Here is a 24,711-nt window from a genome sequence, read left to right on the forward strand (position 1 = left end):
CCTCTTCCCTTCCATTTTTCCACTATGAGGGCTGTGTTGAAGTAGAAGTAGATTTGCTTAAGTGGCCACACCATATTTGTACCATCTTTTTCTTACTCGTATCTTACTTCACCATCTTCCACATATAGAAGGCACTTACACGTTTGCTGGATTGGATTACAAGCACCATGAATAAGGGCCTCAAGACTTTTCCAATGACCTAACCATAATGACCTGTATCTGTTGAGTGTATAAATGAAAAATAAATGTCATGGGAAAGTACATTATCTTAGAATTATATTTACTCACTTTATAACATACCTGTTTTCAAATGAAGGAGAAATAAAAAGCAAGTCCACTACAATTTTTATTATCAGTTTTAACTCCCTTCCTCTTATATTTTGTAGAGTTGCCTTTCTCATATATTATGTTCTGGTTCGCTCTTGGATGTCCATGGTGTCCAGAGAGCAGCACAGCAATGTCAAGACAAGCACAGCAAAAGAGGAGCTCTTAGGTTTCTAAGTAAGACATTGTGGATGGATTTGTTTTTATATTGCTTCTACACGGTCATGTATCTCTCTTGGGAAAATCCCACCAAAGGGAGGGAGTTAAAGCTCTTGACCTAGAAGTATGTCTTGATTTCTGCCTCCACGGTAATCTGTCTTCATGCTGGGACCACAACAGGCTCAGTGGGAAGCACAAGTGATGAATGGTAGGCTCTATTCCCTCATCAGGGAGTATAATTCCTCTTGGTGGTCAAGGAAGTTCATCTCCAGGCCCACAGCACACTCACTTCTAAATGGAAAAGTCAAAGAAGGCAAGCCTTTGACTTGGTGGTGCTGTACTTTGGTCAATAGCACACTGATTAATACCCCAGACTTTCTTTCCCTATTTTTCTTGTTTCTTTGTTGACTTTCTATGAATAACATTTTATCCCAGGGATATAGAAATGACAAAGGAATTGTTTATATTGTTATCAGAAAAGTACATATTTCCATGGCCAAGTAATTCAGCACCTGAGGAGAAAGAAAGGTTTGGAGAGGAGCTCCAAGACGTAGTGCTTTCCAAAGGAACTGACTTTGAGTTGGAGAAACATTAAACACAACAGGATGGATGGGATTGATGTAACTCTGCATGGAGGAAGAGAAGTAGAAAGATTTGGGACTATATGAGAAGGCAAGAACGAAAAGTGAATGAGTATAGGAATGTACTTGATTTGGAAAGTTATCTGTTATTAATGTGGAGTAGCCTCTTTGCTGAGGTTCTGGATGGTCCCTACACTTCACTCAGCTCAAAATACCAGATTCATAGTCCCTCATGTGGGATAGTCAGTACTTACAGGGAAAATTTCAAATGGCAGGTGGACTCTAGGTAAGGCACGGGAGCTAGAGTTGCCTCCTAAGCTCAGTTCTACACCTTCCTATGAGATAGGAGTATTTTAGATCTTCGTTCGCAGAAGAAGGGATAATCTCTTCTGAAAGCTGGGGGAAAACAAATACCACCTAGTTCTGCATCAGGATGCAAAACTTCTAATATCACTATTAACCTCTTCCTGAAACATTTCTCCTGACTGAGTGTTCGGTTAGGAAGTTGACGTAGGACTAATGGCATTTATTGAATTGGCATTTGGAAGAAGACACCATCAAGTCTTTCTATTTTTCTCCAGCTAATACTTATAATTCACTGTTCTTTAGTTACCAATAATAATGAGGACCTAGATTGTAGAAAATTTTGGCTTCTGGGGGAAAAAAATCCTCATGGGAACTATATTATGGTGGAAGGAAATTGGCACTAAATATTAAAACACTGTGATTCTGTGGTTTGATGTTTCATGAATTTTTGCATGCTGAAAAAGTGTTATAATATCATTTTGTGCCCTGGACCTTTAAGGAAATAGGAAACTAGGAAAGTCCCAAGCCTTCAGTGAAAGATTCCTTTTTCTCAGGAGCTGCTCCAAAAAACACATTCTAGGCATGCTCCAGAATGATAAAAGCAGTGGTTGAAAGAGAAAATGTAAGACTGAGTGTGAAGTTATTTTACACGTACTCTGGGTTTTCATTTTTGTGCAGTCCATTAGTCAGGATTCTTGAGAGAAATAAAATGAAAAGAAGATATATTTCCATATATCTTTATCTCTACCAACGTACCTACCTGTGTATCTGTCAGGAGACTCTAAGGAAGTGGCTTTTACAACTGCGATGATTCAGTGAGTCCAAAATCTGATGGGTCATGCCAGCAAGACGGAGATGTTTCTTTTCCTGGGTGTGTGTTTATTTGATTTAAAAACCTCTTCAAGGAGGAGGGTGGTAGGAGGGATGGGGTGGCTGGGTGATGGACATGGGGGAGCATATGTGCTGCGGTGAGTGCTGTGAAATGTGTAAGCCTGATGATTCACAGGCATGTACCCCTGAAACAAATAATACGTTATATGTTAATAAAAAATAAAATAAAATAAAATAAAATACTTCTTCAAGGAGGTTCTGGAAAAACAGTTGCTGTGGTGGCATAGGTTGAGGATCTTCACAAATTACACCCCCGCTCCCTACTCACTACTCCCTACTGACAGACACACACACCTTTCTCCCCTGAGAAAGTAATGAGATAGGAAACCCAAAAGTCCTTGGATACCTTTACAACAACAAAATCAAGGGATGAAGTGTTCTTAGCAATCCTGAAATACAAGCAGGTGGGGTAAGATCATCAGAGGCATACCAGTGTGTTATTGGCACACCTGTCTGTATTGGTGCCTGTGCCAGAGAAAGCAGAGGGAGCCACAGAGGGGGCCGGAAGGACAAGAGAACCCCCAAACTGCTTCAGCATTGCACTGAAAAGCACGGAGGGCTAATGTGAGGACAATAGTTAAAGCTGAGAGCTGTGCTGCCCTTTCTAACAGCAGGTGGATGCAAGCCCCTTACCCCCATCCGTGCTTTCCCCTAAGGCCTGGGGGCTGGAGCAGTGTAGCCTTTTATGAGCTCTCAAAACTGACCCACAGGGGCTCTCTTGCAGGACAAGTCTCCACCCTAAAGAAAAAAACTATTGGAGTGAAAGCAGAATTTAGCAAGATAGGCAAAAATGAAAAAAAGAAAAGAAAAGAAAAGGATTGTCCTCATAAAATGAGCAAGGTGGACAGGGCCAGAATATTTCAGAAAGCAAGTTGCCTTAAGGTAACCCTACACAAAAATAGAGTTCTGTGTAGTTACAAAATCCCTCTAAACTCACTCCGCTACCAAATGTTTAAGGAAACTAGGTTTGCACAAAAACTACCAACAGAAAAGCATTGAGGTCCAAACCCACCCAAAGTTGCTCTAAGAACAAAGAAGACTGAATAGTATGGGTCTTAGAAATCGTGAAATAGGGGTATCTGGGTGGCTCATTCCGTTAAATGTCTGATTCTTGGTTTCAGCTCAGGTCCTGATCTCAGGGTTGTGAGATCAAGCCCCCCGTTGTGCTCTGCACTCAACATGGAGTCTCCTTGAGATTCTCTCTCTCTCTGTCTCCCTCTACCCCTTCCACTAAGGATCTCCTGTGCACATGTGCTTTCTCTAAAATAAATTTATTTAAAAAAAAAAAACAACAAATAATGAAGTACATGCTTAAGGAAAAAAAAGCCCAAAACTATCAGTACTATTTAAAAACAAGCTAAAACGAAATTAAGAAACAAACAAAACAATGTAAATTCCAATTTTAATTAAAGGATTATTTGTTTATCAGTTATCATGTTCAGTTACTTTATTAAATCACGGGGGAGGAAAGATAAACATGATAAAAAATCGTGGCTTCCAAGACCTTGCATACCAGTGAAGAAGGAAATTCAAATCACTCAGAGGGATTTTTTAAAAATTTTATTTATTTATTTGTCAGAGAGAGAAAGAGCATGCACATGTGCCAGCACAAGCAGGGGGAGCAGCGGGCAGAGGGAGAAGCAGGCTCCCTGTTGAGCAAGGAGCCCAATACAAGACTCGATCCTAGGACCCTGGGATCTTGACCTGAGCCAATGGCAGACGCTTAACCAACCGAGCCACCCAGGTGTCAACAGAGGGATTCTCTTATGTGAATGAATCTTGACATAAGAAGCTTGGAGTTAAAAGTTACCCCCTTAAATTCACCACTTACCAAATGCCCAGGCATTCTATAGATTTTTACTCGGGAGGACTCCAAAATCCCTTTTAGTTTACTATTTTCTAGCAAGTCTAAAATAAAATCAGAGATAAAGTGCTGGTCAAGTGAGTAAATTATTCCCCCCCCCCTGCAAAAAAAAGTAAAAGAGTATACATTTGAATGAAATCCTTCAATCCGCTATGACTAAGTCACAGCAGGAAAGGCATATTTTGGGGTATTTTAGGCCATCATCCCCATTGGTAAAAGAGGCCAGCAGCTCATGTAAATAAGGAAATACAAAAGTGAGGTGTTGGGAGCCAAGGAGAAGGGGGAGCATAACCTCTTTTCCCAGCAGCAGATGGCTGACCTCTTTACCTGCTTTGGCTCTGCTCCTATCCTTTTATTTTTCCCACAGGGAGACACTCCCCGCTGAGGTTTATTGAGTCCCTGGTACTCTTTCTTCCTGTGGCTGTTAACTCCCTTAGCAGGTGACCCCAAGGGCTTGCCTGCAGATGGCAATACTCTAAACATCCAGGACCTGCCCTGTGCTCTCAGGGCATTTAAAGAGCTCTATCCAATTAAATGAAATCTTGCCATTTAGAATGACATGGATGGATCTAAAGGGTATAAAGCTAAGTAAAGTAAGTCAGTAATAGAAATACAAATAAATACCTTATGATTTCAGAATCAAAACCTTATGATTTAAGAATCAAAACAAACGAATAAAGATAAAGAGAAACAAGTGGATGGGGGATGGCTGAAATAGGTAAAAGGGGATTAAGATAAACTTCTCATGATGAGGACTGAGTAATGCATAGAATCGTTGAATCATTATATTGTACACCTGAAACTAACATAACACTGTATGTTAACTATTCTAGAAATAAAATTAATTCTTTTTAAAATAAGATGAAATCATAAAGGAAGATAAACCACAAGAGACTCTTACCTATAGAAACAAACTGAGGGTTGCTGGAGGGGCCGGGGTAGAAGGATGGGATAACTGGGTGATGATGACTGGGTGATGGCCATTAAGGAGGGCACATGATATAATGAGCACTGGGTGTTAGATGCAACTGATGAATCACTGACCTTTACCTCTGAAGCTAATAATATACCATATAGCAGTTAATTGAATTTAAATAAAATAAAATCTAAAAAAATTAAAAATATAAGCATTTAAAAATGAGAAAAAAATATGCTTGACTTTTCTACCCCCCTCCCACATCCATATCCAAGTCCCCAGTAAGTTCTGTCAATCTTCAAAGCAAGTACCAAATGCTACCCCTCCTCACCACTTCCCACAGTTGCTGTCCTAGTCCTGAGCACATTCATATCTCTCCTGGACAACAGCAATAGGTTCCCGCTTTCACTTTTGACTCCTACATCCAGTCAGAGGCAGAGGGATGATTTTACCAAATATGGTTGTGTTATTCCCTTCATCAGGACATCCCTAGGATAGCCCTGGTCACATCATAATAAATTCATCCAGGGTGAATCTTTTAGTCCTAGGATATGGTCCTTCTGGGGTTTCAGTGTAAATCCTAGGGTATTTTCTAAGTCTCTCCATCTTGCTGGGCCTCAGATATCCCTACACCATTCTAGCGCAGTTGCTGAAATCTCTGAACTCTCCAGCTGTTTCCTCCCTTGGGATCCTTGGAAATCTTGCCTTTTCCAGATCCAGGGGTCAGCCAGGATTGAAGGGGAATTTATACACAGATGTGGGGGCCCCCTCACCACATGGTTCTCTCCTTCCTAGGATCACTTTTCTCCCCCAGTCAATTTCCAGCCACTCTGGAAGCCCCACACTCCATCCTCTGATTCCTCAGGCCAATAGGACTGTGCTTTTCTGCTTGAACTCTATCTGGAACACTCCATGAGAACTGGGAAATTCCCTAGGGGTGGTAAAGGGGGGTGTGCAAAGCTTGTAAAGAAGAATCTTGCTCAGTGGATTCTGCTCCAGTTTCTTGCCCCCACTCCCCCTTTTTTTAAAAAAAAAATCATTCTCCATTATCTCAAATTGCTGCCTTTTATATTTTATTTAGAGTTTAGAGTAGTTATTTGCTGGATTAAACTGATAGAATCTGACAACTGGAAGCTACTCACCTAATAATTGTTGAAGTGCTTTATTTGATCTTCCCAATGTGTCCACAGTTATTTTTAGAGGATGGTACCCACATTTGTTCTTATTATATACTCTACCTGGTTCAGGAGGCACCTCTCGATATATGTTTTTATCTGGCATGGTTCTAGGAGAGTCATTTTCCATCCAAGTCCTAATCGCAGCCTGAAGATTTTACAATATCAGGCCCTCATGACTACTGCCGAGTTCATCTGCTGTTACTTCCACCCTTGCTTTCTCTTCTTCAGCCACTCTGGCTCCATGGTATTCTCAAACCTGGGGCATCTTCCTGCTGCAAGGCTTTGAACTTGAGAGTCAGCTGCCTGAAATAATTTTCTATCAGTTATCCATGTGCCTCACTTTCTTACTGCATTTAGGTCTTTATTCAAATGTCACCTTCCCTCACTTCCCTCACCCCCTCTTTCAACCACAACCCCCTTATCATTCCCTATTTTTATGTCTTCTATAGCATTTATTGCCAGCGGGCACGCTAAATATTATGTTGGCTTGCCTTATTTATCTTATCTATACTCCCACTAGGGACTATATTCACTAAGCGCCAGGATGTCTGTCCATTTTCCCTGTTTTCCCCCAGCCTGATTTCCCCCTGGGGCACAATATTTGTTAAATGAATGAACAAATAGAATATAATTCAGTTTGCTCTCTGGGTTATTGCATATCTTCCTCTGTGAGATTTCTCGGTTACCTGGTCACTCTGTGCTAGTAAAGCTCCATCTCCCTTTTTTTCAGCTGTCCTTTTACTTTTTATTTTTTATGCTTTATGTATTTATGTCAGAGAGAGAGAGAGAGAGAGAGAATGCGTGTACATGAGCAGGGACAGGCAGAGGGAGAAAGAGAGAAACTTCAGCAGACTCTGCACTGAGTGTGGAGCCCAGTGTGGGGCTCCACCTTAGGATACAGATCATGACCTGAGCTGAAACCCAGAGCCAGATGCTCAGCTGACTGCACCCCTAGGGGCCCCTCTACTTGTACTTTTATCAGTGGTTAAGATCAAGCAACTCTTTTTTATATTGGTCTGGTTTGTCCTCTAAGGCCTCAAGTATCCCATTAAGTCAGTAGCTCTCTCATTTCATTTCTTGGTATTTCCCCTGTCTCCTGCTGTTTGCAAAACATTTTATTCTTGTATGATTCCACAGTCAGTCAAAGTAAGCTTTCCTGAAATTGCCGGACCATATCAACATGTTACGCAAACTGATATCTACTTTGGAGACAGGAACAATAGCAGAAGATTAAAATGTATTCACATGAAAAGGTAACAAACAGCTTAAGGTTCTGGTGTGAGAGCCAAATCATTTGCATTCCTAGCCCAGCTCCTCTACCTACTAGCCCTATGACTTTCAGAAGTCACTTACGACTGTTGGGACTCAGTGTCCTCTTCTACAAAGTGGGGGTAATAACTACAACAATATCTACGTGATAGGGTTGTCGTCTGGCTTGAATGCACGTGAAATACTTCAAACAGGGTCCGTCACACGGTGACCAAATCCATGCCAGCTGTAGTGCATAACCTCATAGCTGAGCATGGGAGAGGGCGGGGAGGCTGACTCAGCACTCCAGGGTAGCAGAATGTCCCCTTGGGAAGTTACCACCACCCAGCACTGCCTGCTGCCCTCCGGAAGGAGTAGGGCAGTGGGTTTGTAAAGAGAATGCCTTCAGGAGAGGGAGATCAAGCAGAGAGAAGCAAACAAAGCTTTAAGGATCAAATGGCGAAGTATTGGGTGTGTGTGTGGGGGGGAGATCATGAGATTTATCATAAATTCCCCTAATCTGAGGAAGAGGGAAGTGGAGATTATGAGGAAGCAGTCTAGACAAGGCAAAGGAGTTGACATTCTCTATCCAAAAAGCTTTACACGTCTTAAATGCTCAAGATGTTCCCAACTAATATGGAAATAGTTACATTCACAGTTACATTCACATAGTAAACTATTTTTCAGGAAACAAACAAAAGAAGTGGCAATTTGAAAAGAAAGTTATCACCAGGTGGAAGTGTAATGACAAGGCGGCAAGGGCAAATGGGTGTTAATGAATTATTTGAATGCAGAAGTTAGGAAAACAAAAGCTACACAGAATTGGTGAGGTCAATTAGAGGTCAAAGGAACAAAATCAGCCTGAAAAACTCAAGGCATGATGAGAAACACTAAATATTTGAGAAACTGAATAAAAGCAGGGGCTTAATTTTCCAGAGTACTGCCTTTTAAGGCTTCTAGAAAATAGGTAAGTATATATTTTTATTTCAATCCATAATTCCTCTGCACCTTTCCTTCCACGCCTCTTATCCTCATTCTTCCTTAAATACCCGAGATCTTCATGCTGTCCTACTTCTCTACAGAGCACCCTGCTGACACCCAGGAAATTTCCACAAAGTTCTTTTTTCCTCTTCCTCTCCATCCCTCCCAATGCAGGGCCTTGATCTCCACTAGACTGTAGGAGGGTAGAGGGAGGTAAGCATATACTTCCTGAGCTAGGTGTTTTGTTGTTTGGGGTTTTTGTTTGTTTGTTTGTTTAAGATTTTATTTATTAATTGACAGAGAAAGAGTGCACAAATAGGGGGGAGCAGCAGGCAGAGGCAGACAGAGAAGCAGGCTCCCCACTGAGCAGGGAGCCCAAAGAAGTGGGGGTGGGGGAGCTCAATCCCTGGACCCTGGGATCATGATCAGAGCTGAAGACAGGCCCTTAACCAATTGAGCCACCCAGGTGTCACTGAGCTAGGTGCTTTTAACCTCACAATTAAAAGTACCCAGATGTGCCAGTGCTCAGGAATGACCTTGAACTACAATTTGTACAACATGAGAATCAACATTAAAAATATGATAAGACCAGCCAAATCCTGAGCATTTGGGTATCTAAATATGCTTCTTTAGGGAGCATGAGCTAGAAATCCATTTTCTCTGAACTTCTGACTTGATCTTCCTCATTTTGTAAGGTATAATCATTACTCAAATGGCAATTGTACTCGCAGATGTGGGCATGCAATATTTTTTGGGGGGGATCTTAAAAAAAATTCCAGTGGGATATCTCTGCATTTTTAATTTACTGAATATTTCCTGTATTACAATATTTCATTTAATGTATATAGATTGAATTCAGGTTGGCTATCAATGTATAAGGCATTACCACCTTATACCCATTGTACAATGTAAAGGCACAAGGCTTCAACAGCATTATTCAGAGTCCCACAGCTCTTAAGCTATGAAAGCAGACTTTCCAGGTCCCCGGATTTCTGGCCAGGGCACTCCAACTTTAGGGACACCACCCTCTTGGTTTCTGAGGACTCAGGAGATGCCTGAGTTGCCCTTCTGTCTCTTAATCATTTTTATTCAGCTCAGGGTACCCTCTAATCACAAATGCCAACTAATTGCCAGGGAGTGGAACCGGATTAGGAAATCTCTGATCTTCTTTATGCCTCTTGCAGATAAGGATTAAGGGCAAAATTTCCTTGGCATTCCTTTGGAGGCACGTCCCACCCCAGCTCTCAGCACCGGCTCTCACTCTGGCCAATCCTCTTTTCTTTCAAACTCCGGTCACATCATCTACACTGTAAACAGAGGCTTTCCACTAATGAAATGTAACAGTCTCACATAAATATGCATGTGAACTGTCACATGCCATAACATCTGGTGTGCACATCTGCCTTAAATCTCTCCTTTAAAAATTAGAGCCCACGATGGTTCTTCTCTCCCTCGAATTTGGACTTAATGACGGATCTGCAAATTATTAAAGAAAATGTGTGCAACGTGTCCAGTGGCTAGTGTGACAGAGCTTGAAACATTCTTGGCTAGAATGTGTACGTTTCACCTCATTTCCTCATCAACGAATAATATCTATTGTGACTCTTTTAAGATTTTGACAATTCATTAAGCTAGGAAAGAAAGGTTTGCAGTATGTTCAACAATTTTCAAGTTTCAGGAATAGGGTCAGAAATATTGTGTCTTATCTAGAGAAGGGGATCTATGTCCCGCTTGTTCTTGGTGACACACAGACACTTACCCTGTACCCCAGAGAATTTATCCCTCAACTGTCTGCTCAGCCACAGATCAAAGTCAAGCTCTAACTTCCTCACTTCGTTACATTAAGTCCAGGCTCTCAGGAAGCTCTGCTAAAACAGTAGAGAACACACTCTGGTCACCAAAATGATTGGTCCCCCCCCCCCCTCCGCCAACCATGACCACAATAGTTCTTTAAAACTTGCTCTGTTGGAAAGACTGAAGGAAGAACACCAAAGGAGGCAGTAGTAGCAAGAGGAAGGTTAACGGGAGAGAGAGTGGGAAGAAGTGGGAGTCTGGAGCAGCCAAAATAAAAGCTGTAATGTCTTTGGATTTGCTTATCTAGCACTAACCTTACCTGTCACTAGCTTCAAATTGGACCTGCCATTTGTGTAACTTAATGACCAGTTTCCAGCCTGCTCCGAACACAGGTTCTTATGAAGCGGATCCCTCTGTCTCTGCCCTTCAGCGTGTGTGCAGGCTTTCTTAATGAGACTTCCAGCCTGGTGGCGTGCCTTTCACAGTCTACACACCGGTCCTCCTCTCTGGGTCCTACCAGATGCCCCTGAAATAGCCCACTGCCCAGAACCCAGCAGGCTGGGGACTCTGATGGCTATGACAATTATAAGAGGCTAATTAGCTCACCAGAACAGTGGCAACCTTGCCTTTCCTGTGCAGTCACCGTGCAGTGTTTGCTCCGGAAATTTCTCCACAGCAATATTACAGGCTGTTCTTTTTTACCCTGAGAGGTGAAAACAAAATAGAAACTAAATTTGGAGTGTTCAAAGCCATCTGGATCAGATGTGGCAGAGACAAGATGGCCTGGAAACTTTTCCAATACTTTTTATGAAAAGAGAGCTGCCAAGGGCCCAGAAAGCAAACTCTGTCCGAGTGGATAGAGGTGATGAAGGTGACGCTACACTGTAATTTCTCTGTCAGAAAGCCCTCACCTAAAAGCACTCAACACTTCCCTTTTCCCAGTTCTGTGTTATTTTGTTGCAAAAGTCACAAGAAACTTCTCTTGTGTCTTTCTAAGAGGGGGTCTAGAAGAAACTGCAAACAAGTTTCCATGTGTTTTCCTTCTTTGATAACTATGAGTGGGAACAGAGTATCTTGCTTCTGGGCTGTCAAAATCAACTTGGTATTATGGGGAAAACACAGAATTTGAAAGGATAGGCTCTGGATCCAAGTTCTAGATTGGTTGCTTCTGGCTGTATGTCCTTGGGCAAGTCATTTGCTTCACCTGAGCTTCGTTCTTTCATCTGCAAAATGGAATATTATTACCAACACCTGCCTTAACTAACTCACAAGAGCAATAAAATAAAGCATTTTATATGACATATACCCTATATGACTAGTTACACACTGTGTAAGTTGGTCTCTATTTTTTTAAATAGAATTGTTTTATTTTTCTCATTGTAAAAATATGTCTGCTTATTCTAAAACTTTAAAGAAAATACAGGAAGATAGAAAAGAGAGTGAAAAGTGTTTCTATTTCCAAAGGGATAACCACTAATACATTGATATTCCTTCAAGACTTTCTTCGTGTAATACTTCATTTTACCAATTGGCCATCATAATATACTAATTGTTTGCAAAATGCAATTTTATTCAATGTCATGTGAAACAATGTGAGCTGTTAGTTTTACTATAAAAAAGAAAGTAGCCCAGATGAAAATTGAAGATAGCACAAATATAGCCAGCATATGGCATTTCTCCACCGCGTCAAAGTGAATTATTCATAAACATTTGTCAGAAATATCCAAGGTTACTGAGCTATTCTGGAACAACAGGGTACAAATTCTGAGGCAGAGATTGGTACATGTTCAATAAAACCTACTTCCTTTTCCTCCTGGGCACTTAGCAAACCTATATTTGCTATGCTCCCTCACATTTAGATGTGGTCACGTGACTGAGTTCCTGCCAATAGACATGAGTGGGAGGGCTGTGTGAATGGAAGTGGGTAAGAAGAGGGTGTGTCTTCCCGATGGACTCTCTTGTCCTCCCATCAGCTGGTTGGAAGGAGCCTATAAACCCGGGTCCTGGAATGACCTTGAGGTAGCCCACCTGCCAAATACACGCTGGACTTGACATAAATAAAAAATAAACTTCTATTAAACTACTGAATGTCAGAAGTTCATAAGAACAGCTGGCTTTACCTCCCCTCACCAGTGAAACTTTTAACATACTTTCTTGTCACAAGTGTAGACTAAAACTTGAAAGAGATCCAGAATTTTCCTTAAATGTAGACAGAGCTGAAACTCATTCAGTGATTTAATTTCAACACTGAAAGAATCACTCCTTCTCACTTACTTGGTACAAATAAATCTCTACCCACTCCCTTACAAAAATTTCTAAATTGCTGTTCCTAGGTTTCTCTTCTTCTACATAAAATTAAGACTTAACATGCAAAAATCCTTGAGAGAGACAACACATTCATTTCACTAAATGACCTAAACCATACTAAGCATGTGTTAGTGGTTATGCAAAGAGGTATAAGAAACTCCCTGCCCTCAAAGGATGAATTAATACTGTAACAAAGGCAATAACACTAGCATGGATTTAATTACATGGGGACAGTATCATATATAATTGCTAAAATATAGGTTCCATGGAGGTAAGATCTTTGTCTTTCTCTGACACATATGTGCTATGTTGAAAGCCCATGGTAGGCTTTGGGCACAATTTGCTCAGACTATTGAATTAAATTGGTGAAGAACATCTAACTATTAAACTGTACTTAACTATGAATGAGAATAGTCAGGGAAGGCTGAGCAAAGAAAACGGGACCTGGGCCATATTCCCTGAAGTTTTCATGGCAGGGGAAATAAAAGAAATGATCGTATCTCTTCTGCCCACTAGGCAAGCAAAGAGCGTCTTGCAGCCAAAGAGGCAGTTATCAGGATTTCAACGGCTGGCTGTGCTCAGCTCAGCAGTGCACTGAGGCTGCGTGGGCAGCAGGTGCAGGAGAGGAGCGGACAGAACAGTGAGCAGTCAGCTTGGACCAAGGATCTGCCGTGCAACGAGCGTGGACAGTATCAGGAAGTATTTGTCCGGGTGCGATGGAGCAAGATTTGGGAGTTTTTTCACACTTTTACTGAAGTATAAATTACACACTATAAAATGCACCCATTTTCAGTGTACAGTGCGGTCAGTGTGAGTATACTTATACAGTTGTGTGAGCATTCCCATGATCTGGTTTTCTAACATTTCCAAAATGTTCCCTCATACTTGTTTGCAGGCATTCCTCAATCCTACCCCAGGCAACCAAATGATCTCTTTTCTGTCTCTGTAGTTTTGCCTTTTCTGGATATTTCACACAAAGAAAATCACATACTATATGTTCTTTTGTGACCGGCTGCTTTCACTTAACGTAATTTTTTTTTAAAGCTTTTTCTAAATTGTAGCATGTGTCAGTGAGTGGTTCATTGCTTTGAATCACTGAACAGTGTTCCACTCTGTGCATATAACACCTTCTGTCTCTCAGTTCATCCGTTGGTGCTTCAATGGCTCCATCACTTTTATCCTGAAAAAGTACAGGTTTCAGTCTCTTGCCCCAGGAGATTGTACCCCTCTTGCCAGCAATGCTGCTGATTCTGTGGCCAGCCCCATCCTGCCTGAGAGACCTGAAGGGGGAGAAGGTGCCTCTGACACAAAAGTCACATGCTCTTATCCAGAGCTCTAGCAGTTTCTCAAAAACAAATGCTTCAATTCATTTTCCTCCAGAGCCAATTTCCAGGGCCCTGCAATGGTGGATTTTGATGATTTTGACCAGTTGGTTACAAAGAAATCACTGATCTCTTCCTGCTATTATCATAGATACCCGGACGTCCCTTCTCTTCTGAAGTATCTTGAAAATCGGGACAAAAACCTGATTCTCTATGAGAACCAATATGAAAGCATTACACCGAGTTTAGAAATGAAACAACCTATGTGATCCTCAGAGATGGTAGCAATGGAGCAGCATGCGAAAGCAGTTGGACGGGAAAGAGTTCAACCAGGAAACTCTTGTATTAGTCAAATGGAAAGGTTTGTAAGAATCTTAGGTCAATTAAGTGCAATGTAAATCTATTCCAAAGTTGTTGTTGACAGAGTGTTCTATTTCCCATCCATATTGCAATTTTCATACTATTGAATGTATGTTTTTGAGGCTATAGGTCCCTATCTTTTCTGCTTGTTGCTCTCTTTCTGCACACATCCATAGAGAACACAGCCTGAAATGACACACAGCTTGGAGACCATTTCCACATACTAGGTGCCCATTCTCGTTAAGTATTTTGAAGCTGCCATGCTTCCTTTGGCCATCGGCAGTTGCATATATAGGGTTTCCTCTACATGATACCTTTTTTGACTACCCTTTGTCACCTCCAGTCACAGTTCAATAGCACATTCCCCAGCAAACCTCACATGGCTTCATAAGGGCCCTTCCAGAAATTTTATTCCAGAAAATAAAAGCCATATTATAATTACATATCTGCACATCAATTTCCCTGATTCAATTTAAGTTCTGAGAGGGTAGGGCCCATGCTGCCTGGTTTACTATTACATTCCCAAAACTCAGTGAACCTTTAGAAACAGAATATATGTTTTGTTAATACCTGCAAAAGTGCTTTAATGGAAAGTTGCACAGGATTCTTGTTAAGGGGACCAAGTCCTATGGCCTTTGGCAGATTACTTAACCTCAGAGCCTCAGTTTGATTTTGAAAAGTGGGGATAATCTTTGCACTTATGAAGGTTAAATGGAAAGATGCATTGCAAAGATGGCATAGAACAAATAATATGTAATAAATGTTAACTGTTCATCAGGAAGCAATTACAGTCCTTGCTGGTGGCAGTGGGGAGCCTAGCTGATCTGGCCGCCCCCTCTCTGGACCACACAGTGTGAATGCCAAGACTTGGGTTTCTCCTGGACATTCCCAACCAGTGAACGACTGGGCTGTGGGGTATGGTGCGGGGCCACTCCTTCAGACAGGAGAGTCATTTCTAAAATGCAACTCCATCACGAGGCCTCTGCTCCAGCCAGGCAGCATTTTTCCTAGTACTGCTCTGCGGTGTGAATTTCTTTCTACTTTCCTCCATGGCCCCCACCCCCATCTCCTTTCACAGGTGTCAGGCCAAGCCTCTCCCTGCCCATTCCTGATTCTTCCCATGAACTTTCCCTGGCATTCCTGCAACAGCAGCCGTGTACGCCTGAGGCCAGCCTGCTGTCTGCTTTTCAGAGGATTCAAACTAACACAGGTGGTGTCATGTCAGGGCTGGACCAAGGAAGCAGGGACTGGAAGAGGGGTCCAGGGTCTGCTTCACTTGCTACCTAGAGGACAAGAGGGAGGCCAGCCTGAGCTGTGTGTGGCCCATTTGCTGCAGAGTTCTTTGCTGGTGACCTAGAAAAACATCCTGGCAGAGGGAATGCCTCTCCAAGGGCAATGGTCCAGGCACTTGAAAGATATGAAGGAGTAATCACTGTAAGGGCAGCAGAATTGGCTGGTAATTACTAAGTTGTACTGAGACCCCACAGGAGCATAATGTGGAACCGTGGGCCATGAATAAACAATTAAAGGTAAACGTGAGAGCCAAAGGGCCTTTTCTGTTGCTTTCAAAGAGCCCCTTAACTCCTGTAGTGAGAGGTCTGACTCAGTCAAGGAATAGACTCATGTGAGAGAGACACAAGCTCCAGAGAAGTTTCAATGCTCAGCCACAGCAGTCTGTTTTACTAAGTTTAGAGCCCCAATTGAGACAACTTTGGACCCAGAAACACGGGATAGGGCCTGCTGATGGATGTTCCAGGAGAATTTGGTTCTGAAGACCCTAGCCCTCAGAGCTTGTGGGCACCCCTTCACCCCTCCCCCACTAGGAGCCAGCACTTCCTCCATTCTGGAAAATGATACAGAGCCCTCTCTCTCTCCAACAAGGTACATGGTGCCTCCCTCAAGAACTGCCCCCACCTCTTCTAGGTACCAGGCTGATAAGTAGAGTTATAAACCAGCTGGGAATATTTTGAGCCTGATAAAGCAGAAAGGATATTATATATTAAGAGACCTGCAAAAATCAATGTGCATGTAGCAGCAACAGCCAAGGCAGTGCCCTTGGGTTTTGAGCAGCTGAAGAGAGGCACCAACACAGCCAAGAATGGCAGTGGAAGTTCTCCTCTGAGGAAAAGGCTGTGAGCAAGAGAGGCTGTCCAGGGCTGGGTTCATTAATGCCCATAGAGCTGACAGGGCTTGAGTCACTAAGGACCATGAGGTGCTCCTTAGCCATCAGAAGCTGGGCAGCTGACATTGCTGAAATAGCTGGAAAAGTCAGAGGGCCAGTCAGTGCAGGGAGAAGTATGGAGATGGTTAATAGAACATAACATCCCTAGAGGTGAAACACAAGGGTGGCCAACAAGGATGCTGCCTAATATCTGTATCCAGAGAAGGCAGAATCAAGCAGCAAGAGGCTGAGGGCAGTTGCTCCAATAAAATGTCATAATCACTCGTCCAGATCCAGAATCCACTGATTAGAAGGAAGGAATTTGCAAAACTGCAGCCAGTGTATACTCTAATGATTCCCCATTTTTCCCTTTCCAAAAGGGACCTATGAAAGTTACTTTCGTGGTTGTACCAACAGAAAGGGAAATGCTCAGACATGATGAGGACTGTTGGACCCAGGGTCTAAACTGGTCTCAATACTCAGAAATCCAAAGCACCACCAGAAACAATTCAAAATACAGGAGGTGCTGAACAACCAAGTAGGAACAAAATGACTCAGCCAGTTGACATTGGTTAAGCTTTTTTACCACCATTAAGCCACCAAGACCTATCAAAGTGACCGCTGAGGGTGAGGGCAGAGTAGACAGCATATGAGGCCAAGGGTAAATGCTAGTTGGGATCCCCAGACCAACTATATGGACAGAGGCTGAAGTGTGATCCACTGATCTCCCCCCTCTAAGTTACCCTACAGGAGGAACCGTCCGGGGCTAACATGGAGGAGCTGTTCCCTGAGGCTGCACAGAGATTTTAATCTTCACAGCTCAAGGGGTCACTGTGATGGCCATGAAAACACACCACCCACATCTCTTACTTGAGGGAATGGAGTTAACTGGCTGATGCAGCAACTCCTCTGGATATACCATAGCATTCACACTGAGGATACTATTACCCAACAGCTCCCAGTCAGTGAGCAGGCATGGTGAGAGTACTAATGCAGACCAGTTCCTCTGGGATATGGGACCATCTGATGAATGATTTGGCCATCAGCATTCTCCATCAGCCTGTTGAAACTGTTCTAAAACTGCTCTGTAGTCTGAAGTTCTTCCTAGTTCTTCCTCTTCTCCTTTACCCTATATCAGTCTGAAGGCTCTCCCTTCACACTCCTGCTTTCTCCCTGTATCCTTCACATTCCTCCAGTCACCTCCCACAAGTCTAACTCAACACTGCATCTACTTTTCTGAAGAGCACTGTCATGAAGCCAGGGACACACAGGATTGTTTTTTGCTCAAGAAGGTAGTGATATACTGCACAGTCTTCCAGTTCACACACTTTTTTTTTGTTTGTTTCTGGGCTGGGAAGTTATCCCAATCTTTCAGGAGGCATCACTTGCCTTATTTTGGTTTGTTCCTTTGTTTTGTTTTGTTTTTGTACATTTCATGCTGCACTCAAACTAGCACATGGATTTTATACCAGTGAAAAAGAGGAGTTCATTTATTCTCCAGTGAAATGGACAGGCTTCTAAATATATGTAAAGAAAGAAATGCTTCGGAGACTAAAATACAAGAAGATAACACTAGTCTTGCAGATAAAGCTATAGAAAAAATAAATCTAGGAAGTGACAGGTGCCTAGAGAGCTGGAAGAGGACAAGAGGAGAAAAACGAAGGAGAAATATTCACCTTCCTCCCTGATTCCCTCGCTTATCTTCTATAAACTGCTACTGGAATTTCCCTGCTACCATATTTGCAATTGCATCAGATAAAATGAATGGAAGAGTAATATTTGGAATCACCACACCTTAGCCCCTTTCTCCTCAGCTACAGAATAACTCATTTATCAATCCTCTCATTCATTCAACTAATCATCATACAATAGAGGCCTTCTTGTATATTATTCTGAGTGCTGATTTTGCTCCAAATTCTCATTTAATACAAAATTCTTTGCTAAGGCACTGCTCTTGTGCAAATCTTTTTGTTCCCCCCCCTTACCCAGATTCTAAATTTGTTCAACCTCTGATCTCTGCTCAAAACTCTCCTTTGTTTGATTTCTAAGATAGGGTGAACCCAATTGACTTTCTTTTACATCTCAGCAAGTCAATTCAAGGAAGATGCAAGTCATCTAGCCTTTGAAAAGCCCCCAACTCTCAGAGATTCCTGGGTTAGTCCTTCATGAAAAGGGGTAGAAAGCCAAGGAATATAAGAAAAAGCTGGAGAGAAATTTGCAGTATGAAAATTCATGTTAGCTGAATATGTAAGAATTTCCTGGTGGGAAAGGTTAGAGAGCAACCCTTAGTGCCCCCAAATAGATATTCCTCACCCAATGACAAAGAATCGATGTTCTACAACTAGGGTACTCTGAGTATTGACAAAATTCAAGTACTCCAAGGAAAGTATTCTAAGTTGGTATCAGGTGCTCACTCAGTATGAAATAATTTCTGACTTCTCTTAATAGCAGGCCTTACTAGGGAAAAACCAAAACCAGAACTATTTCCTTCAGGCATATATTGGGCCACAAGTGAATGAAAAACAGCAACAATGACAACAAAAGTTTAAGGCACTGAGATTAAACCCATCCGACTGCTCGGCTAGGGGCCTTGCATTTTCTAGAGAGCTGCCGATAAACATTCTAAAGGAGATCCTTTCCTGGACAAGTTGTTTCGCTTTTTGTTTCTGTCCACATTAAGTATACAGAATATGGTCCCTTGCTACTAAGAGTGGCACGCCAGCATATCACCATCGCCAGCAGGTTTGTCCTACATGAGGATCCAGACCCTACCTCACAACCGTGGAAGCAGATTCTTGTTTTAACAAGGTCCTCAAGAGACATGCCAACGTATTTACATTTGAGAAGCATGACATAGCTCAGGGGACACACTAAGACCTGGGAAACTGGCTTAGATTTCAGACTCTGCCACTTACTAGCTGACCAATTGCATACCGTCCTTGTATTCCAACCTCTACCATCAGAGGTAATCTCTGCGTATTTTTTCTCTTATTTCTAGTCTTTGTTTTTACTCCTTCTTGTATTTCTCTAGCCATAGTTTTTCCATATTCCTGATGCATTAACCTTCTTTGCTCATCTGTATTCTTACTGGATGCCTTTGGATAAGGAGGAGAGAGTAGACATGCATATAATACACATTCAAATGCAAGGATCCCACCCCAGTTCTATGCATTCCAATAAAAGTGACAAAAGAATGAGGTTGTTTGGTGAATATAAAGGCTATTTGACTATTTCTATGCATTCCATACCAAGTTGTCTGCCAGATTCCGGGCCAATCTTTGAATTAGTAGCCAATTTGTATGTAACTAGTTAATGCAAAGTTTCTGTTTCTAACAGATTCTAGCTCATCACTACACTTTGCATTTCTTTGAAAAGCTAAAATATGACTGATGATACATAAATTATTCTTACATTAGCCCACACGTCATACTACAGTTTCTTTTTTACAAAATGAAGGCCTGCTCTAAATTATCTTTGTGGGCTCCTCCAGTCCTGAAGTCCTATATTCTGATTGTAATTTGAGGATTCCTCAGAACAAAACATGTATTATTAAATATTACAAGGCAGGTAGCATGATTTAATGTGCCCTCCTCAAGACTTCCTTTAGATCCATACATCTGAAGAGCAGACTTGGCAGACTTGGCGCCCAAAATCTCCCAAATTCTCTTCATTTGGTTCCAGCAAAACTCAGTCTCTTAGAAAATCAAGAACTCTCTGGACAGACACTTAAAAGCAAGCTCCTTAAAATTTTAATCCCAAGTCTCATTTTAACTTAATTATTTATCTTACTGCGAATGTCTAACACCTCTATCAATTTTCTAAAGATAAATATGTATGAGGTTTGGACCCCAAAATTAAACTCTGAGATTTTGAGACTGATTTTTAAATGAAGCTAGACAGCAGATCCAGCTTCTGAATAAAAATTTACAGGAGTGTGTAATTGAGTCACTTAGCATTCCTCACAGAGGAAAAACCCTTTCTGCAAATATTCCTTTTCCTACAAATTCCACAGAATTTTCTGATAATAAATCTTGATGGAGCTGGTAATCTAAATACTGATTCACTGTTGTATCCTGAATAACTGATATTTTAGAGCATGTATTAACAGCTTTTGAACAGAAACAAAGAGAAACCTATCAATGTCCATATGTTCAGAACATCAGATATTTAACCCTTAAGGTACTCAGCTATTTCTAATAGAGATTTAAAAGTTGTGGTTGTAAAAACAACACATCATATTTAAATGTTAGCTACTAATTTCTCACTAGCTCCTGCTAGCTTAGTTACAGATTTACAAAGACTCAGTACATTGATGAGGTCTGTGCACGGTAAGGGGTGAAACAGCAACAATTTACCTCTACTGATCACCCATTATGCACCAGAGATGCCCTAATCTTAATCTTCACAAATACCTTTTATAGGTAAGGAAACTAAGGTACAGAAAGACAGAATAAAGTGTGCAAGGTCACACAGGTGGTAACCAGCACAGTGACAGTTTGAACCGAAGCTGACTTCAGATTTTATGCCCTTAGCCTTGACATTGCTGTCCTACCCAACTCCAAATATAACATACACTTTATATTAGTAGATTGGGTTATGTTATATTCGAACCTATTATGTGCTACCCATATATTAACAGCTTATGATGACATCGTATGGTATTATGGGATGTTACATTTTATATGATGGTGGTCCTTGGATTCAGAAATAGTAATTATTGGGATGCCTGGGTGGCTCAGTCGGTTAAGCTGCTGCCTTTGGCTCAGGTCGTGATCCCAGGGCCCTAGGATCAAGTCCTGCATCAGGCTCCTTGCTCAGCAGGAAGCCTGTTTCTTTCTCTGCCTCTGCCTGCCACTCTACCTGCTTGTGCGCTCTCTCTCTCTCTGACAAATAAATAAATAAATAAAATCTTTCGGGGGGGGGGGAAAGAAATAGTAATTATCATTTAGGTTCATTGCACTGCAGAACCCTTTTCTCTCCCCTAACTCTAACAACAGAACTTCTGTTTACCTCGTACCTTTAAAAAAAAAAAAATACACAAAAGAAGAAATAATTGAACAAACAAAAAACAATAAGAAAATAATCCAAACAACAATAACAAACCCATTTGCTGGCTCTATTTCATAATAAATACCACTGTTCTTGGGTCCCACTGTCAGTGTCCTTCTCCCTCAGGGGCTGAAGACCCAATGCCTGGAGGAATTGAAAGAACTGTGAACAACTGGTATAGCCTGGGGTGGGGTGTGTGTGTGTGTGTGTGAAAGGGCTCATCTGGAGAGCTCATGTGCATCTGCAGGAGGTGTACCTCCATACTATTCCTGGCCTATGGTATCCCCATATTACTTGACCCTATAATTTTTCCAGGGAAGTCAGAAATAACAAATTTTAAAATTTGACAAATTTAAAAACCAACCATAAAACACTGGAATGGTTAAAGCATCTAAGTGGGCAGATAGGTCATACTCATGGCCTGGATACCATCTGGACTTCAGTCTGTCATCTCAGTTCCTCTGGTCTCTACTTTCTTCCTGGATGAGATCATGCACCCCCTTGGCTTCGGTGCTATTCTAACATGTATGACTTCCCAAGGTATTTTTGACCTGACTGCTGGACTCTAGATCCTAATCTCTAATGACCTAATGACTGCTCAGGCAAATACTGGTCCAGAGGCATCCCATACACAGTGGATGAGTTGATAAAGAAGCTCCCTATCTGTAAATATCCTCCATCTGGAGTGATCTCTACCTTGGTTAATGTAACATTTTCTATGTAGTCATCCAATAATCTTTAACTCTTCATTTTTTTTTTAACCTCACAGAGCTTATTGATAATCAAGTTGAACTGAATCTGCCTCAAGATATGTCTGAAATCTCTCTAATAATTTCCATACAGTCTGTTAAGTAAGCTCAGATTTTTCTAGTTTTTTAAGCTACAGAATATTTTCTTCTAACAAAATTTTACTTAGAAGTCTACTTGCAACAGCAATCCCATCTCTAAGGGCCTCGGTGTTCCCCCAAAATACAGTTTGAAAACCAGTCATAAAAATAGACCTACCAATCAGCTTTCCCACCTCTGTTGTTTCCATCTACCATATTGCTATAAAAATAATCTTTCTGGGGTGCCTGGGTAGCTCATTCGGTTAAGTGTCTGCCTTCAGTTCAAGTCATGATCTTAGGGTCCTGGGATTGAGCCCCATTTCAGACTCCCTGCTCAGCTGGGGCTTTTCTTCTTCCTCTGTGTGAGGTCTCTCTCAAATAAATAAATAAATAAATAAATCTTTAAAAAATTATCTTTCTGAAACAGATTTGATCAGATTTCTATTTAGAAAGCTTTGGTGGTACAGCATTAACTGTAGCATAAAATTCAAACTCCTTAACATAATTTTCTACCTTTTACAACCTGAGTATATATCCAGTCACTCATCACACCTCAGTGCACACTTCAGCCACACTGACCTATTGCCTAGCTACTCTTGGGTCCCTTGCTTGGTGCATTCTAGTATTTTGGCCAATAAAAGTTTGATCTAGATCTAAAATGGTACTGGAGAGATAAGGCTGAGTTGTGACTTGCTTCCCTAATTCCATACTCCCTGTCCAAATGTAACTGTTAGGCATTTTCACTCACACTGAAGAATCACTCACAATGAAGGAAGAGAACTATTGTTTCTGTAACAGCAATGAGCTATACATGCTTAGTTTTCAATCACCGAATCCCCTTTAAGGTGGCATTCACAAGCATGTATGATGGACATCTGATATCACTTTGTTCATTAACTTGAACTGTCCTTATTACTGGTCATTATTATCAGGCAGTGTTACCAAGCCCTCAACTGACCAAAACACTTCTGGTTATATAGTTCATGGACTATTCATTTTCAAGGACACAGTCACTAAGGAAATGTTTTGAGCATCTATTTTGTGTCCTGTATAATTAAGTCCACATAAAAAGAATGACACATTTTCTATGGTCAAAAAATGTCATCTAGTTCAGAAAACACAACTAAAGTATCAAACAATTTATGATCAGCATAAAGCAATATGCAACTGAGAAATTAAACTTTACAGATGATTAATGTTAAAAGAATTCAAGAGAAGTGTGTTCTAGATTTCTCATCATGAACGTCATGAAGGAGAGTGTGTTAACCAGGGATTTGAAAATCTGGGAAGAATTACTTAAGAGGAAAATGTGCTTTAGGTCAAAGAAATAATGTAAGCAAAGGTACAGAGGTTAAAAACAAACTAGCTTGGAACTACACCAGAAAGGGATGGGTGGGAATACTGAGTAATTAAAAGTACTTTAAATCCAGAAAGAGTTTCAAATTTTTGTAGCAGGTCACTGAACACTGTTTTGTGTGTGTTTATGTGCATGGTTTTGGAGACTGAAGATGATATTGTACTGTACTGTACACTGGTAGAGTGTGAGGAAAGCAGGAGTCTATGCAGTAATTAAGGTTCGGCAGGATCAGAATCACGTCAGTGGTTGGCAATGGAGAACTGCCTCCTGTGAAGGGAGAATCAACAGGCCTTCTAAGAGTCTGGATTTTAGTAATAAAAGCAAGAATGAGCAGCACTAAATGACCATGGGATTTTCATCTTGAGTGATAGAATAACTGTTATTTTTGACAGGCACAGGAGTTAAATTGAGTGATTAAAAAAAAAAATGTTCTTTTTCTTACACACACACACACCCCCCAAACATTGAATTTGAAGAGCTCTCTTAAGCTGGTTTCTGTAGAAAGCAGAGCCTGAGGCGATGATTAACATGTGGTGCATTATTTGCAAGTGTTCACTCTGAGCAGCAAAGGTAAAGGTACAGCCAAGTGAAGTGAGGAAGGAAGTGAACCATACACTGATCCTTTCCTGGACTGGCCATCCTCTCACAATGAGCCCAGGAGAGACACAAAGGTGACTTACCAATGAGCATTTCTTAGCTCACAGGACTTTTCCATATAGGCTAGGTGGAAAAACCATATTTTGGATTAATCTGTGGGTTATAGGAAGATGGGAAATCAGTCTCCTTGATTGCCTTCCAACTCCTATTTCTCATTGGTCAAAATTCACTCTAAGATTTAACTCTTTCATCACCTGGCCCTCAGGTAGGCACTTGGGATGCCAGAAGCCATAACCTGAAATTTGGGGTTTTACCTAAGATCTGACATGGGGGGAGCCTGAAATTCAGACATATAGCTGGTCAACCAGGAGTAGAGGCAAAGGGAAGGACTTGCACTCCCCAGGGAAATGGCAAGTGGCCATCGTACTATTCTGGAAGTGGCTGGTACCTTTGCGAGGAAGAACACGTCAGAGAGGCTCTACTATAAGG

Source organism: Martes martes (assembly GCF_963455335.1).
Source record: "Martes martes genome assembly, chromosome: 13".
In the NCBI taxonomy this organism is placed as follows: Eukaryota; Metazoa; Chordata; class Mammalia; order Carnivora; family Mustelidae; genus Martes; species Martes martes.